This window comes from Gossypium hirsutum, chromosome A11 (genome assembly GCF_007990345.1).
Source record: "Gossypium hirsutum isolate 1008001.06 chromosome A11, Gossypium_hirsutum_v2.1, whole genome shotgun sequence".
Lineage (NCBI taxonomy): Eukaryota > Viridiplantae > Streptophyta > Magnoliopsida > Malvales > Malvaceae > Gossypium > Gossypium hirsutum.
The window spans coordinates 22144168-22158655 of record NC_053434.1 but is presented as its reverse complement, the minus strand read 5'-3'; the positions used below and the strand labels follow the sequence as shown (position 1 = coordinate 22158655).

Here is a 14488-nt window from a genome sequence, read left to right as displayed (position 1 = left end):
AATAAGGGGATCCATAGATCGAGTTAATGCAACCCTAGGGCGTTAATTAGAAAGAGATTTCAATTATTCAATCTACGGTTAGACGTTGTTAGTCTTAAGAGAGATAATAATATAACTTAGGGATCTCTACGGAACAAGTTGAATGAATAAATCGTCCGATTCAGAGTCAAATAACAAGTGAAGTCTAGGTGGATTTTTCCTTAGGTATTGTCTTAATCAATCGAATTTCCCAAAAAGTATTTTCCCAAAATTTCTTTTCTGTGATTTCTTAGTTTAATTAATTAGTTAGATAAACAAAACCCTTTTATTTTCAGGCTAGATAATAAAAAGAAAGTTAATACTAGTACTTTTAGTTCCTTTGGGTTCGATAATCCGGTCTTGCTAAAGCCATACTACTGTTCGATAGGTACACTTGCCTTCAACGTGATAATAGTTAGTTTCAAGAACGATTCATTATAAATATTTAAAACCTGTCACGAATATCACGTATCAAGTTTTTGGCACCGTTGCCAGGGAAATAAGATATTAGGAACACTCGGTTTTTATTACTTTAGCCATTTAATTTTACTGCAATTTAAATTTTATTCTAATTTTTATTACTAATTCTTCTTTTTCCTTTTTTCTGGTAGGTTCTTATAGTTTATGACTAGAAGAAACCCGTCAGGACCATTACTTTTTGATAGTGAGATTGATCGCATAGTTCGCAGAAACCAAAGAGAAATAAGGTGAAGCTTAAGATACACAGAGAACGAGCAAGAAGACGATATTCAAACCACAACCGAGGAGATGGCTGAAAATCAGGAAAACCTGATACCTCTTGCGATTGCTGTTAATCCAGTAAATCAGAATCCTACTCTATGCACTATGTATGATTATGCTAAATCTACTTTAACAGGAACTGAATCGAGTATAGTTAGACCTACTATTGCCGCAAATAATTTTGAAATGGAACCTAACACAATTCAAATGATACAACAGTTTGTTCAGTTTGATGGTTTGCAGGATGAGGATCCAAATGCTCATTTGGCAAATTTCCTGGAATTCTGCGATACATTTAAAATCAGTGGCGCTTCTGACGATGCCATACGTCTTCGGTTGTTTCCTTTTTCATTGAGGAACAAAGCTAAATAACGGTTGAACTCGTTACCATGAGGGTCAATTATTACTTAGGAACAAATGACCGAAAAGTTTCTATTAAAATATTTTCCGCCGGCTAAAACGGCTAAATTTCGTAATGATATCTCTTCTTTTGTGCAGATGGATTTTGAAACATTCTACGATGCATGGGAGAGATATAAGGACCTTTTGCGAAGATGCCCTCACCATGGGTTACCACTCTGGCTACAGGTTCAAACCTTTCATAATGGCCTGAATCCTTCGACTCAACAAATGGTTGACGCAGCTGCTGGCAAAACTATCAATAATAAAACACCTGAGGATGCTTATGAGTTTATAGAGAAGATGTCACTGAATAACTATCAGTGGCAAGTCATGAGGACAAAGCCAACGAAAACAACTGATGTTTATAACGTCGATTCGATCACCATGCTCTCTAATCAGGTAGAAATCTTGAATAAGAAAATTGATGGTTTTCTTAGTTCTTCACAGGTTTACCCAGTAATGCAGTGCGAAGCAAGTGGAGGTGGATCGAACAATTCAGAATACCCACCTTGTGGCCACAACATGGAGAACGAGCAGTTAAATTACATGGGTAATAATCCTCAATCTCAAAACAATCCTTATAGCAATACTTACAATGCAGGTTGGAGGAATCACCCAAATTTTTCATGGGGAGGCCAAGGAAATAAAAAACCACCACCCCCTCCGGGCTTTCTGCAACCACCATACCAGTAGAAGAAAAAGTCGAGCCTTGAAGAGATGCTGACCAAATTCATCTTGGTGTCAGAGACTCGTTTTCAAAATACTGAGACGGCACTCAAAAATCAACAAGCATCGATCCAAGGGCTCGAAACTCAAATTGGATAGCTGGCTAAGATTATTTCAGAAAGACCACCAGGAAATCTACCTAGTAACACCGAACCCAATCCAAAAGCACATGTGAAAGCAGTTACACTGATGAGTGGGAAAGTGTTAGCTGAATCGGAAAAGAAGCCACAACAAGAAGCTGACAGAAGCAAATGAGAGGAGGTAAAACCCGAAAGCAATGACAATCCAATGCCGAAGGAATATAAACCACCAATCCCATACCCAGAAAAGTTTAAGAAAGACCGCATGGATGCATAATTTGGTAAATTCCTTGAACTATTTAAACAACTACATATTAACTTACCTTTTGTTGAAGCTATATCGCAGATGCCTACATACGCAAAATTTTTAAAGGAGCTCCTAACAATCAAAAGGAAGTTTGAAGACTTATCTACTGTGGAACTTAACGAGGAATGCTCGGCTATACTCCAAAACAAACTGTCAACCAAACTAAAAGTTCTAGGAAGTTTGACTATACCCTGCTTAATTGGTAGTTTTAACGTTGATAATGCACTAGCTGATTTAAGTGCTAGCATTCATTTGATGCCATATAAAATGTTTAAACAACTTGGTCTGGAGGAACTTAAACCCACTAGGATGAGTATTCAACTAGCTGATAGATCTGTTAAATATCCTAGGGGTATTATAGAGGACATACTTGTAAAAGTAGATAAATTTTTATTCCCTGCTGACTTTGTTGGGCTTGATATGGATGAAGATGTTGAAGTGCCTTTAATCTTAGGACGTCCATTTTTAGCCACTGCTAGGGCTGTTCTTGTTGTGGGTGATTGTAAAATGGTACTTAGAATAGGTGACGAAGAAATTGTTTTTAAAATTTATGATGTCATGAGATTTTCTAGGGAACAGGATGACTCATGTTATTTTATTGACTCTATTGATCATGCTGCTCAAGATTCTTTTCAGGAAATCATACATAAAGACATGTTGGGACTGTGCCATGCCCAAGGAGAGGAGATAGATGACGATGATTCTGAGACAGGTAAAATAAAAGCTAAACCGAACTTCAATGAATCTTCCCAAAGACAAGCAGAATATGAGGACATTAAAAAGAGCGATGATTTTAAGTAAAAACCCTCTATTGAAGAACCTCCCAAACTGGAACTCAAACAATTACCAAATCACTTGGAATACGCATTCCTTGGAAATAATTCTACATTACCAGTTATTATTTCTTCTAACTTGCAACCCAATGAGAAATATGAATTAATCCAAGTATTAAAAGAACATAAAAAGGCCATAGCTTGGAAAATTTCTGACATTAAAGGGATCAGCCCTTCTTTTTGTACCCACAAAATTTTAATGGAAGATGAATATAAACCATGTGTGCAAGCTTAAAGACAACTGAACCCCAACATGAAGAAAGTTGTTAAAGCCGAGGTAATTAAACTTCTAAATGCTGGAATTATTTATCCTATTTCTGACAGTTCTTAGGTAAGTCCAGTGCAGGTTGTTCTTAAGAAAGGAGGCATGACTGTGGTAGCCAATGAGAATAATGAACTAATTCCAACTAGGGCAGTCACAGGTTGGAGAGTTTGCATTAACTATAGGAAGCTAAATGATGCCACGAGAAAACATCACTTCCCGTTGCCATTCATTGACCAAATGTTGGAAAGACTATCAGGGCACATGTACTACTGCTTCTTAGATGGACTATCTAGCTATCTTCAAATCCCAGTAGTTCATGAAGATCAGGAAAAAATGACATTCGAATGTCCATACAGTACATTTGCTTATCGAAGAATGCCCTTTGGATTATGTAATGCTCTTGCTACGTTCTAGCGCTGCATGATGACCATCTTTGACGAACTTGTAGAAGATATCATGGAGGTATTTATGGATGATTTCTCGAAATTCAGTAACTCTTTCCATCATTGCCTTAAAAATTTAAAACGAGTTCTAATAAGATGTGAGGAAACGAACCTTGTATTTAACTAGGAAAAATGTCACTTTATGGTTCAAGAAGGTATTACGTTAAGACATAAAATTTCTAGTAAAGGGATTGATGTTGATAAATCTAAAATCCAAATCATTGAAAAATTACCTCCTCCTAGTTTGGTTAAGGCTATTAGAAGTTTTTCAGGACATGCTAGGTTTTATAGAAGATTTATTAAAGATTTTTCTAAAATAGCTAAGTCTTTGACCAAATTACTAGAAAAAAGATATGCTCTTTAATTTTGATCAAGAATGTTTAGAAGTATTTAATACTCTAAAGGATAAATTGATTAATGCTCCAATTATAATAGCACCTGATTGGAATTTACCTTTTGAACTAATGTGTGATGCGAGTGACTTTGTAGTAGGTGCAATTTTAGGACAGCGAAGGGACAAGCACTTTCAACCTATGTATTATGCTAGCAAAACTTTGACAGCCACACAGGAGAACTACACCACCACGGAGAAAGAATTGTTAGCTGTGGTTTTTGCATTTGATAAATTTAGGCCATATCTAATATTGTCTAAAGTTATCATTTATACTGACCATTCTGCCCTTCGCTACCTGTTAACTAAGACTGATGCAAAACCTCGACTCATTCGATGGATTTTGTTATTGCAGGAATTCGACTTGGAGATTCAAGATAAGAAAGGGGCAGAAAATCTCGCAGCTGATCATTTATCCAGGCTTGAAAATTCAAGTACTAAAGAGCTAGATGAAGTGGAAATAAATGATTCATTCCCTGAAGAACAATTTTTTGCTATTTCTGACTCGGAGGTACTTTGGTTTGCAGACATCGCGAATTTTTTAGCCGCTAACGTTATCCCAAAAGGGTTGACACATCAGCAAAAGAAACAATTCTTTATTGATGTGAAAAACTACTTTTGGGAAGATCCTTTTCTTTTCTGTATATGTGCAGATCAAGTCATTCGGTGATGCGTTACAAGAACAGAAACATCAAAAATCTTGTAACATTGCCACTCAGGACCAGCTGGAGGACATTACGGTGGAAATAAGACCGCACATAAAATACTTGAATCAGGTTTTTATTGGCCCACCTTATTCAAAGATGCCAACAGGTACGTTATTTCTTGTGACAAATGCCAAAGGACAGGTAATATCTCCAACCGTGATGAAATGCCCCAGACATATATGCTTTCATGTGAAATATTCGATATTTGCAGTATCGACTTCTTGGGTCCATTCCCTAGTTCATTTGGGAATAAACACATCTTAGTAGCTGTCTATTATATGTCTAAATGGGTTGAAGCCCAAGCTCTGCCTACAAATGAATCTAGAATAGTGGTATGTTTTCTTAAAAAACTTTTCTCTCGATTTGGAGCACCAAGATTAATCATCAGCAATAGGGGGACTCATTTCTGTAACGCCCAATTTGAAAAGACCCTCTAGAAATATAGAGTTTACCACCGAACAGCTACCCCTTACCACCCTCAAACTAGTGGCCAAGTCGAAGTGGCAAATCGAGAACTTAAACGCATCCTAGAAAAGATGGTAGGATTAAACAGGAAAGATTGGACAATGAAAGTAGATGACACATTATGGGCTTATAGAATTGCTTTTAAAACCCCCATAGGAACATCACCATACAAACTCTTTTATGGAAAAAGTTGTCATTTACCATTTGAGTTAGAACACAAAGCATCCTGGGCTATAAAATTTCTAAACTTTGATCCCAAACTTGCAGGTGAAAATAGGTTGATGCAGTTAAACGAGTTAGACGAATGGTGAACCTATGCATATGAAAATTCAAGACTATACAAGGAAGCAACGAAACGATGTCCTGATGCTCGGTTAAAACAAAATAAACAATTTGAAGTTAGAGATCTTGTACTATTATATAACTTGAGACTCAAATTGTTCCCTGGGAAGCTTAAATCATGATGGTCAGGTCCGTTCGTAGTCAAAACAGTTTTCCCATACGGCACTGTAGAAGTAAGTCACCCATCGCAAAGTACTTTCAAAGTAAATGGACATCGCCTCAAACCTTACAACGGTGAGAAATTTAAAGATGACAGGGAGGAGCTACGACTCCACGAACCTCCTTAAGTATACTCACATGGTAAAGTCTAGCTTAGACTTTAAATAAGCGCTTCTCGGGAGGCAACCCGAGTGCTAACAATATTAATTTCTTTAAATTTTAGTTTTTAAAATCTAACACACTAACCAAATCATTGAACACAGGCTTTCCAAAACCACACGGCCAGACACACGGGCGTGCCTTATGCCGTGCCTACACCACGGGTAATGACACGACCGTGCGATACGACCGTGTGCAAATAGGGCAAAAAGCTTTTTCCCAACACAGGGCTGCGATAAGTTGCCACGACTATGTGACATGATCGTAGGCGAAACTGTCAAAACAACACGGGCGCTCGACACGCCCGTGCCTCACACTCGTGCTCAAAACTGTTAAAATAACACGGGCGTGCGCATGGGTAGGAGAAGCGAACCACATCGCACACGGTCGTGCAACACAATCATGCAGCCACACGACCCAGACACACGGGCGTGTCCTGAGGCCATGTGATGATCCCTCAATTCTCGACAAACACGGTCTGGACACATACCACACGGGAGTGGGACACGACCGTGCCACTTTTAAAATTAGATTATCTCTTTTATTTTATTTCCTTTTACCTTTTTTTTTACTCTAATTTATTTGAAGTCTCATTTTTTTAAACACGGCTTATCTTTTTTATTACTATCAGATTATTCCCTCAATTCTCCTTTTATCCTTCAGAATCATGCTTGCCCTCCAGCTTTATTTCGAATACTCGCTCTCACTAATCCAGAAATTTTATCCATTTTAAACCTAGGAAGTTTCACTTCTCTCCCTATCTTATGAACTTATATTTGTCAATATATCTATCTTTGTATATTTAGGACAATGTACATCTTAAGTGTGGGGGGTTACTTACATCTATATTAGAAAAATCCCTGAATTTTGTTTTATTCTTATGCAATCTTCTCATATCATTATTAGAATGAATTCTTATTAGTTTATAATGTTTATTGATATATCTTGAATTAAAACATAGGCATTTATGCATTGATTCTTTAAACTTTAAGACATTAGGGAATCAAGCATGATAAGTTGATTTTTGAAGAATTAAAAACTTTTAGGTTGTTTCCCTAAGTTTAGGTATTCTCTTGAGTTGGAATTCACAAGTTTAAACATCAAAAAGCCATAATTTTTGTGAGATCGTGAGCCTTTAGAGCATCTACTATTTCTTTCATGCTCACTTTCATTATGAGGGCGTCAGTATTGAATTGTTATTCTAGAACTTACTTGATTATGCATGTCAAGACCACACAATTTGATTTGATATGTCAAAATTATAAAGGCACTTAGGTTTAACTGATTCACTCCATAAAAACCTACATTCACAATTAACCCTTAGTGAAACCCCTGAGCCGAACAACTCATCCATTAATTTACCCTCAATATTAACCCATAACTCATTATTGTTGAAATCCCCTAAATTAATTTGATCCCTATTTTTGTCGAGATTTGAGTTGGAATAGTTGCTTAGCTATGTTTTATTCTATTTTGTAAAAAAAAAAACATGTATTCATATTAGTAGTAGTGATCTTCTGAGCTAAAGAAGTTAAATTCCATATTCTGAGAAAATGCTCTGTTGTATGCAATTGATGACTAGTCATTTTTCTAGTTAGGCAATTTTTCAATTCAATCTCGATTCTAACCCTTTCTTTCAGTTTGTGACCACAACCTCTAACCAAAGCCACTTTACAACCTTCTAAAGACCTTTTGATTGATGTTTCATCTCAATTTATAGTGGTGGAGATTTGATTTTCATGCAAGCCTATGGTAATGACTTTTCATTATTGACTATTGAGTGTTTCATTTATTGTCCTTAAACACCTCGAGTAATTTGAGTGAATCTTTAGTGAGAATGTGAAACTCTGTGATATTTTCAATCAAAGGTAATTACTTAGATGATGGGAGACACTTATGTTTTCATGATAAAATGCTCAACTTGGAATGTTTGAAACTTAGATGTTCTTTCAGTTGAATTTTCAATGTATGATTACCTATGGATTATTTTGAGATATTATCGATAGAAATTATAAGTTGAGAAGAATTTATTTTGATTATGAGTTGAGGATTTTGCTTGAGGACAAGCAAATGCTTAAGTGTGGGGGTATTTGATAAACCGTAATTTATACATATTTTTACCCCATGCTTAACACATTTTATGGATGAATTCTCCTTAGATATGGTGAATTTGGTGCTCCTAATCCTTTAATTTCATGTGTTATACTTAGGTGAGCATAGGAGAGTGAAAGGAAAGAGAAATGGGCCAAAAACAGAGAAAATAGGCCAACGTACAAAATCAACACGACCTGGACTTCCTCACATGGTAGACCACACGGTCGTGTCAATTTGGCAGAATCGAAGCACGACTCACACGGGCAAACCACACGCCTGTGCCTATTGAACAGGTTTAACTACGGCTTGAAGTAATTGCACACGGGCGTGTCACAAGGGCGTGTCCCTGTCGAGCCCAAGGAGAGTCCTATTCGGAAATGGCCACTTTTGAGGGCTCTCAGGCATTCCAAAGCCTATAATACACCCTAGAAGAGAAGAAGAGGGGGACGCACAGGAGGAAGTAAGAAATTGCTCAAGGAAAGCTGATTGATCCATCTTAGAAGCCGGATTCACCATCAAGACTGAAGATCTCCCTTCAGATTCCCTCAGGAGTCTTAGGTTTTCTTATTTTTTTGTTATTTTTATTCTTTTGAGATGTGTTCTTTCGTTAGTATGAACTAAAACCCCTAAATACCTAAGGGTAATGAAACCTAAGACAGATTTTGTTATTATTATCTGAATTGTATGATAAATATTTAACTTATTCTTAATTATGTGTTCTTAATTCTTGTTTTGATATTCCAGGATATTGATTCAAGTTAAGGTCTTATTCAGAGGAGGAATAGACCCTATCTAAGATTAAATTTTTCATAGTTAAGCGGAGTTGGTTGCGCGCCTAGAGATAGGTTTTGCCGGATTAGGGTGAAACCTAATAAAGGGATCCATAGATCGAGTTAATGCAACCCTAGGGCGTTAATTTCAATCTAGGGTTAGACGTTGTTAGTCTCGAGAGAGATAATAATATAACTTAAGGATCTCTACGGAACAAGTTAAATGAATAAATCATCCGATTCAGAGTCAAATAACAAGTGAAGTCTAAGTGGATTTTTCCTTAGGTATTGTCTTAATCAATCGAATTTCCCAAAAAGTATTTTCCCAAAATTTATTTTCTGTGATTTCTTAGTTTAATTAATTAGTTAGATAAACAAAACCCTTTTATTTTCAGGCTAGATAATAAAAAAGAAAGTTAATACTAGTACTTTTAGTTCCTTTGGGTTTGATAATCCGATCTTGCTAAAGCTATACTACTGTTTGATAGGTACACTTGCCTTCATCATGATAATAGTTAGTTTCAAGAACGATTCATTATAAATATTTAAAACCTGTCACGAATATCACGTATCAATGAACAATTTGCATGAAATGGATTATTTTATTATTTAAAATTATAAAATTGAATGAAATTATTAACTTAGTTCAAAATCGGAAAAACATGTTTTAAGGATTGAATTGAACAGTGTTGAAATTATGAAAAATTATGATATTTTATAGAATTCATGGGTTGTTATCAATTTGTATGAGAATAACGGCTGGAAATAAGGATTAAATTGCAAGAATTTTATTTTTTTGAGCCTAAGGATGAAATCGTCATTAATTAAAAGTTTAGGGGCAAAATGGTAATTTTGTTTAGAGCATTAATTGAATGTATTAGAACATGAAATAAATGAAAATGACGATCAAATTTATTTATAAAAATCTGGATGACTCGAATATGAGACTTGAACGTAGAAAATAAAAGATATCATATTAATGAAATTATAAACATAAACAAGCAACGAGGTAAGTTAGTGTAACTTGAATTATATTTTTAAATGCATGAAATATCGATATAATGAATTATCTGATTTGTGTTTATGAAGAAATGACAAGAGAATGATATTTATCATGACATGTAAATATGTGATTATCTTTGATACGTTGTACAAGGAAATTAAGTATATTGAGACGAGTAATAAATTCAAGTAAAACATGTTGAGAAAAATAAGTACGTTTAAGGGACAATATGTTTGATTTTAATTGGTTCCCAATATAAACGTTAGATGAAATAAAATATCTGATAAATAAATCGGTAACTCCGGTAATGCTCCGTAACTCTATTCCAGTGATGGATTCAGGTTAGGGGCGTTACAGTTGTTCCTGAAAACATTCTTGACGTTTCTTCTCCAAAGTCTCCTATTCCTTTTCTTCTCTGTTAATTTTCGCCTTTTCCTTCTTTTTCCTATACAATTTTCTTCCAAACTTGTCTCTCTCTTGTGCAACTTTTTTATTACGATTTGAATGGATTCAGGGGCTCGAAATCGCTTGACAGAGACTTAGTTCTGTGGGAATTACTGTTGTTTGATCGAAGGTGCCGTGAGGTTCGGGAGTGTTTTCTCTACAAAACATTATCAGGTGTGTACCTAAAACGCATAAATTGAGGTTTCAAAAAAAGCCAAAATTGGCCACTGTCGATGCCATACGGGCATATGGTTACCCATGTGAAAGGCCGTGTGTGAGGACACGACTATGTGATCGACGAAGGTATGACCATACGCAAGACACGACCGTGTGGTGGCTCGATTGTGGCCGTGTGAGCCACACAGGTAGGCCAAGTTAGATGTGTGAGCCATACGGGCATTCCGCATGGGCGTGTGGGTTATTGGGCAAGGCCTTGTGGACCACACGGGCAGAGCCAATTTGGGTGTGTGGGCCCATTTATCTGAAATTTTCCCTAAGGTTGCACGGGTCGTCCCAAACGACTATGGGCCTACTGTAGGGTCGGTAAGGGCTAAATAAACCCTAAACTTGATAATCTGATTACTTGATATACTAGACTGACTAGGATACTGATGCATGTCTACTTGCATTGTTATCTGTATATCTGTTATCTATATACGCTAATATGTAAGCATGTGAGCATGTTAGACTGTTTATCTGTATTTTTATATTTCTGTATCTGATATTGGAGAGGGGGTGATGTATATTGGAAGAAGTGTTCTGAAAGGCTATTTACGCCTATTATCTGGTAGCATGGCTGCATTATTTTTGTTATGTGCCGCATCGGTACAACATGGTGTGTAGGGCTGAGTGGGTGTTTAAAATCCCACATTGTGTAGAGGATGGGGGTAGGATATCTGATTTCTGATTCTGTTTGCACATCTGTATCTGTATTTGTAACGGGCTTAAGCCCGAATCCGTATCTGACTGATTCTGATTTTCTAGTTGTGTGCATGTTTAATTCTGTGGGGTTACACACTGAGTTTGCGAAAACTCACTCTTTTCTGTTTATTCTGTACAGGTAATCCACAGTCTTAGGCGGATCGGTGTTGCGGAGCCCCTCGGTGACCACCTATTTGAACCGGTTATGGTCAAGATATAATTTTTATATTCTGGTTTAATCGGTTTTTTTTATGTAATTCAGACTTTACGGACTGTTTTCTTTTAATTTAGGTTATACTGTGATTTTATGATTTTATAACTGCAAATCGCGATATAACTCGGATTTTACCAAAAGCGAGGGTTTTCTAAAATCTTAAACGGTTTTCTAAAAACAACGATTTTTTTAAAAAAAGCTTTCGCTACAAATACGTCTTACCTCTAACCGATTAAATGAATGAGAGCTTTGAAATTGATAATAGCGATAAGGGCTAATGAACTTGTATGGTTTTAAGTTAACGGCAACGGTTTTCAACCCCATTTTATGTGATACTTTCGGATTCGGCCATAATGTCTAGATCGGGTTAGGGATGTTACAGTTGACGAGTCCTATTTTATCATCCTAAGTCAATTTATTTTTTTTGAATCAGTTGAGTGAAATGAAATTCAAATCGAGTGAAATTATTCGAGTTAAATAAAAAAATAAGCATGACAAATTAAAATTTTGTTATAATATAACTATTTTCATGTTAGAGTACATAAACTTGAGACCATATATATTTGAAAGCTATTTCAAAGTAAAATAAGAGAAAGAAAATAAGATACTTGGGTATCATAAACTTGAATTGATAATTAATTAGGTCTTCAAAATTACTATTTTGAAAATTTTCTTTTATATATTCTTTAGAATTTTTTTAGAATCTTTATTTTTATTTATAATTTTTATTAATTTTTGGTTTTTTTATAAATATTTTTAATATTTTGAATTATTTAAAAAAATTTGTTCAGAGAAACTAATTTTCTCATTTTTGAAATTGAATAACACAATTTTATTAACTCGAACTTAAAAAAAAGAAAAGGTTTTTCAAGTCGAATTGAGATTTTCTTACCCCTACTAGTGATTAAGTAGATGACAAAATATGTCTTTTTTTTCACATTTTTTTGAAGTTTTTCCTAAATACGATGGGTGGGATGTCTTTTTTTTTCACATTTTTTTGAAGTTTTTCCTAAATACGATGGGTGGGATGCAAAGCTCTTATTGATGCCAACTGGGTAACGTAAGCGAAATCAATATTAATTTTTAAAGAATATAGTGTATAGCTGTAAATATATGTTATAGGTTGTTTTTATTTTTTTTCTTTTTATGTTAAGATGTAACTTGTATAAATGTCTATTTTAGGGTTGAATGAAAAGTAAGTTTTTTCACCCAAATAAGTTTCTCTTTTTTAGTTTTCCGAACCTTCGAATTTCGCTTACATAGTACTAGAGCCTTTTTTTTTTGGTTTTTTTTTGTTTGGTGTTTCACTTGAATCACGAATGAATTAGGAATTTTTTCAGCGGGTCAATTTTAAAAGGACTTTTATTTTACACCGCTAGCATAGGAAGGAGTGCCACCATGCCAATAGTCGATCTGCACTTTCCGATAGACTAAAACATTACATGTCAGGCTCACACACTGCCAAATAGCAACACCCTTCATCCACGTACTAATGCGTGGGGGCACGTAAGAGGTCTTCTCCTTATTGGATTTTGACGCCAACGTCGGCTTGGGGTTCTGACTAAAGCCTAGTTGTTGGGTTGTCGATTGGAGGTGGTGTCGAAGGTGTTTTGAGGTTTTTGTCACTATTTCAGCTACTATTTAAGTCTTTTTGGAGGTTGGAAGTTTGATTAGAAAGCTTAACAATTAGTGTTCTTTTAAGTTTTTTGAGTTGTTTACAATGGTTGATATAAAAACTATTGTAAGCGAGATGGTTAAGTTGATGTCTAAGAACACAAAGCATAAGTTGAACCAGTGTAACTTTTTGGACTAGATCAAAACCATTAGGATTTATTTAAGGATTATTGATAAAGATGACCACTTAGTTGACAGTTCACCTACTAACATGTTAGGCTCAAAGATGATGCACAACTGTTCTTGCAAATTCAAAACTTCATTGATAGTGATGTAGTTGCTTTGATTAATCACTATGAATTTGTTAAAGAATTAATGAACTATTTGGAATTTTTGTATTTTGGGAAGGGAAATATTTCATGGATGTATGAAATGTGCCAAACCTTTTATTGACCAGACAATTAAGATAGGTCACTTACAACATATTTTAAGAATTTCAAAAGAGTATATAAAGAGCTCAATGTTTTTCTACTGTTTAGCTCGGATGTGAAGTTTCAACAAACTCAAAGAGAGTAGATGACAATTATGAGTTTTTCTTTATTAGATTGCGAGTCGTGTTAATTTGCTAAGCATCATTGTCTTCTTTTAATACTTGGAGTTAGTAAACAAGTAGAGTCTCCATTTGAGCTTATTCATCCTGATGTTTGGGGTCTATGCCCTATTATATCTAAATTTAGGTTTGGATATTTTGTTACATTTATGGACGACAATTCATGTATTACTTTATTATGTTTAATGAAAAAACATTTTGAGTTATTCTCTATTTTTTGTGCTGAAATAAAGACTAGGGTTAATGTTTCCATTCGTATATTATGCAGTGATAATGCAAAAGAATATTTCTTTGATGTTTTTAAATTTTACATGACTCAAAGTGGTATACTCCATCAATCTTCATGTGTGGATACACCTCCTCGAAATGTAGCAACTGAAAGAAAAATTAAACATTTACATGAAGTACCTAGAGATTTTCTTATTCAAATGAATGTTCAAAAATGTTTTTGGGATGATGTTGTTTCAACAGATTGTTTTTTAAACAATTGCATGTCATCTTCTATTTTAAATGGTGACATACCTTATAATATTCTCTTTCCTTTACAATCTTTTTTTTATGAACCCAGTGAAATCAGAACAATAATTTCGGGGTCACAAATCCGAGTTCGGAAAGAAAATTATTTTAATATTATTACATGGTCTGCATTATGATAGGAATGTCGTATGAAAATTTCGTTAAGAAAATTTTATTGATTACATGTTTAATTGATAACAGGACCAAATTGCATGAAATGAAAAAGTTGAGTTCTAGTAGCTATAAGTATCAAATAGCTATGGA

General features: G+C 35.0%; 1 non-coding gene across 1 annotated transcript; it reads right to left on the bottom strand.

Moving 5' to 3' along the window:
* Positions 1-1224: 1224 nt before the first annotated feature.
* Positions 1225-1331, bottom strand: LOC121210370 (small nucleolar RNA R71). Its single transcript, XR_005905483.1, has one exon. It is a non-coding gene; the product is annotated as a small nucleolar RNA R71 (small nucleolar RNA).
* Positions 1332-14488: the final 13157 nt, after the last annotated feature.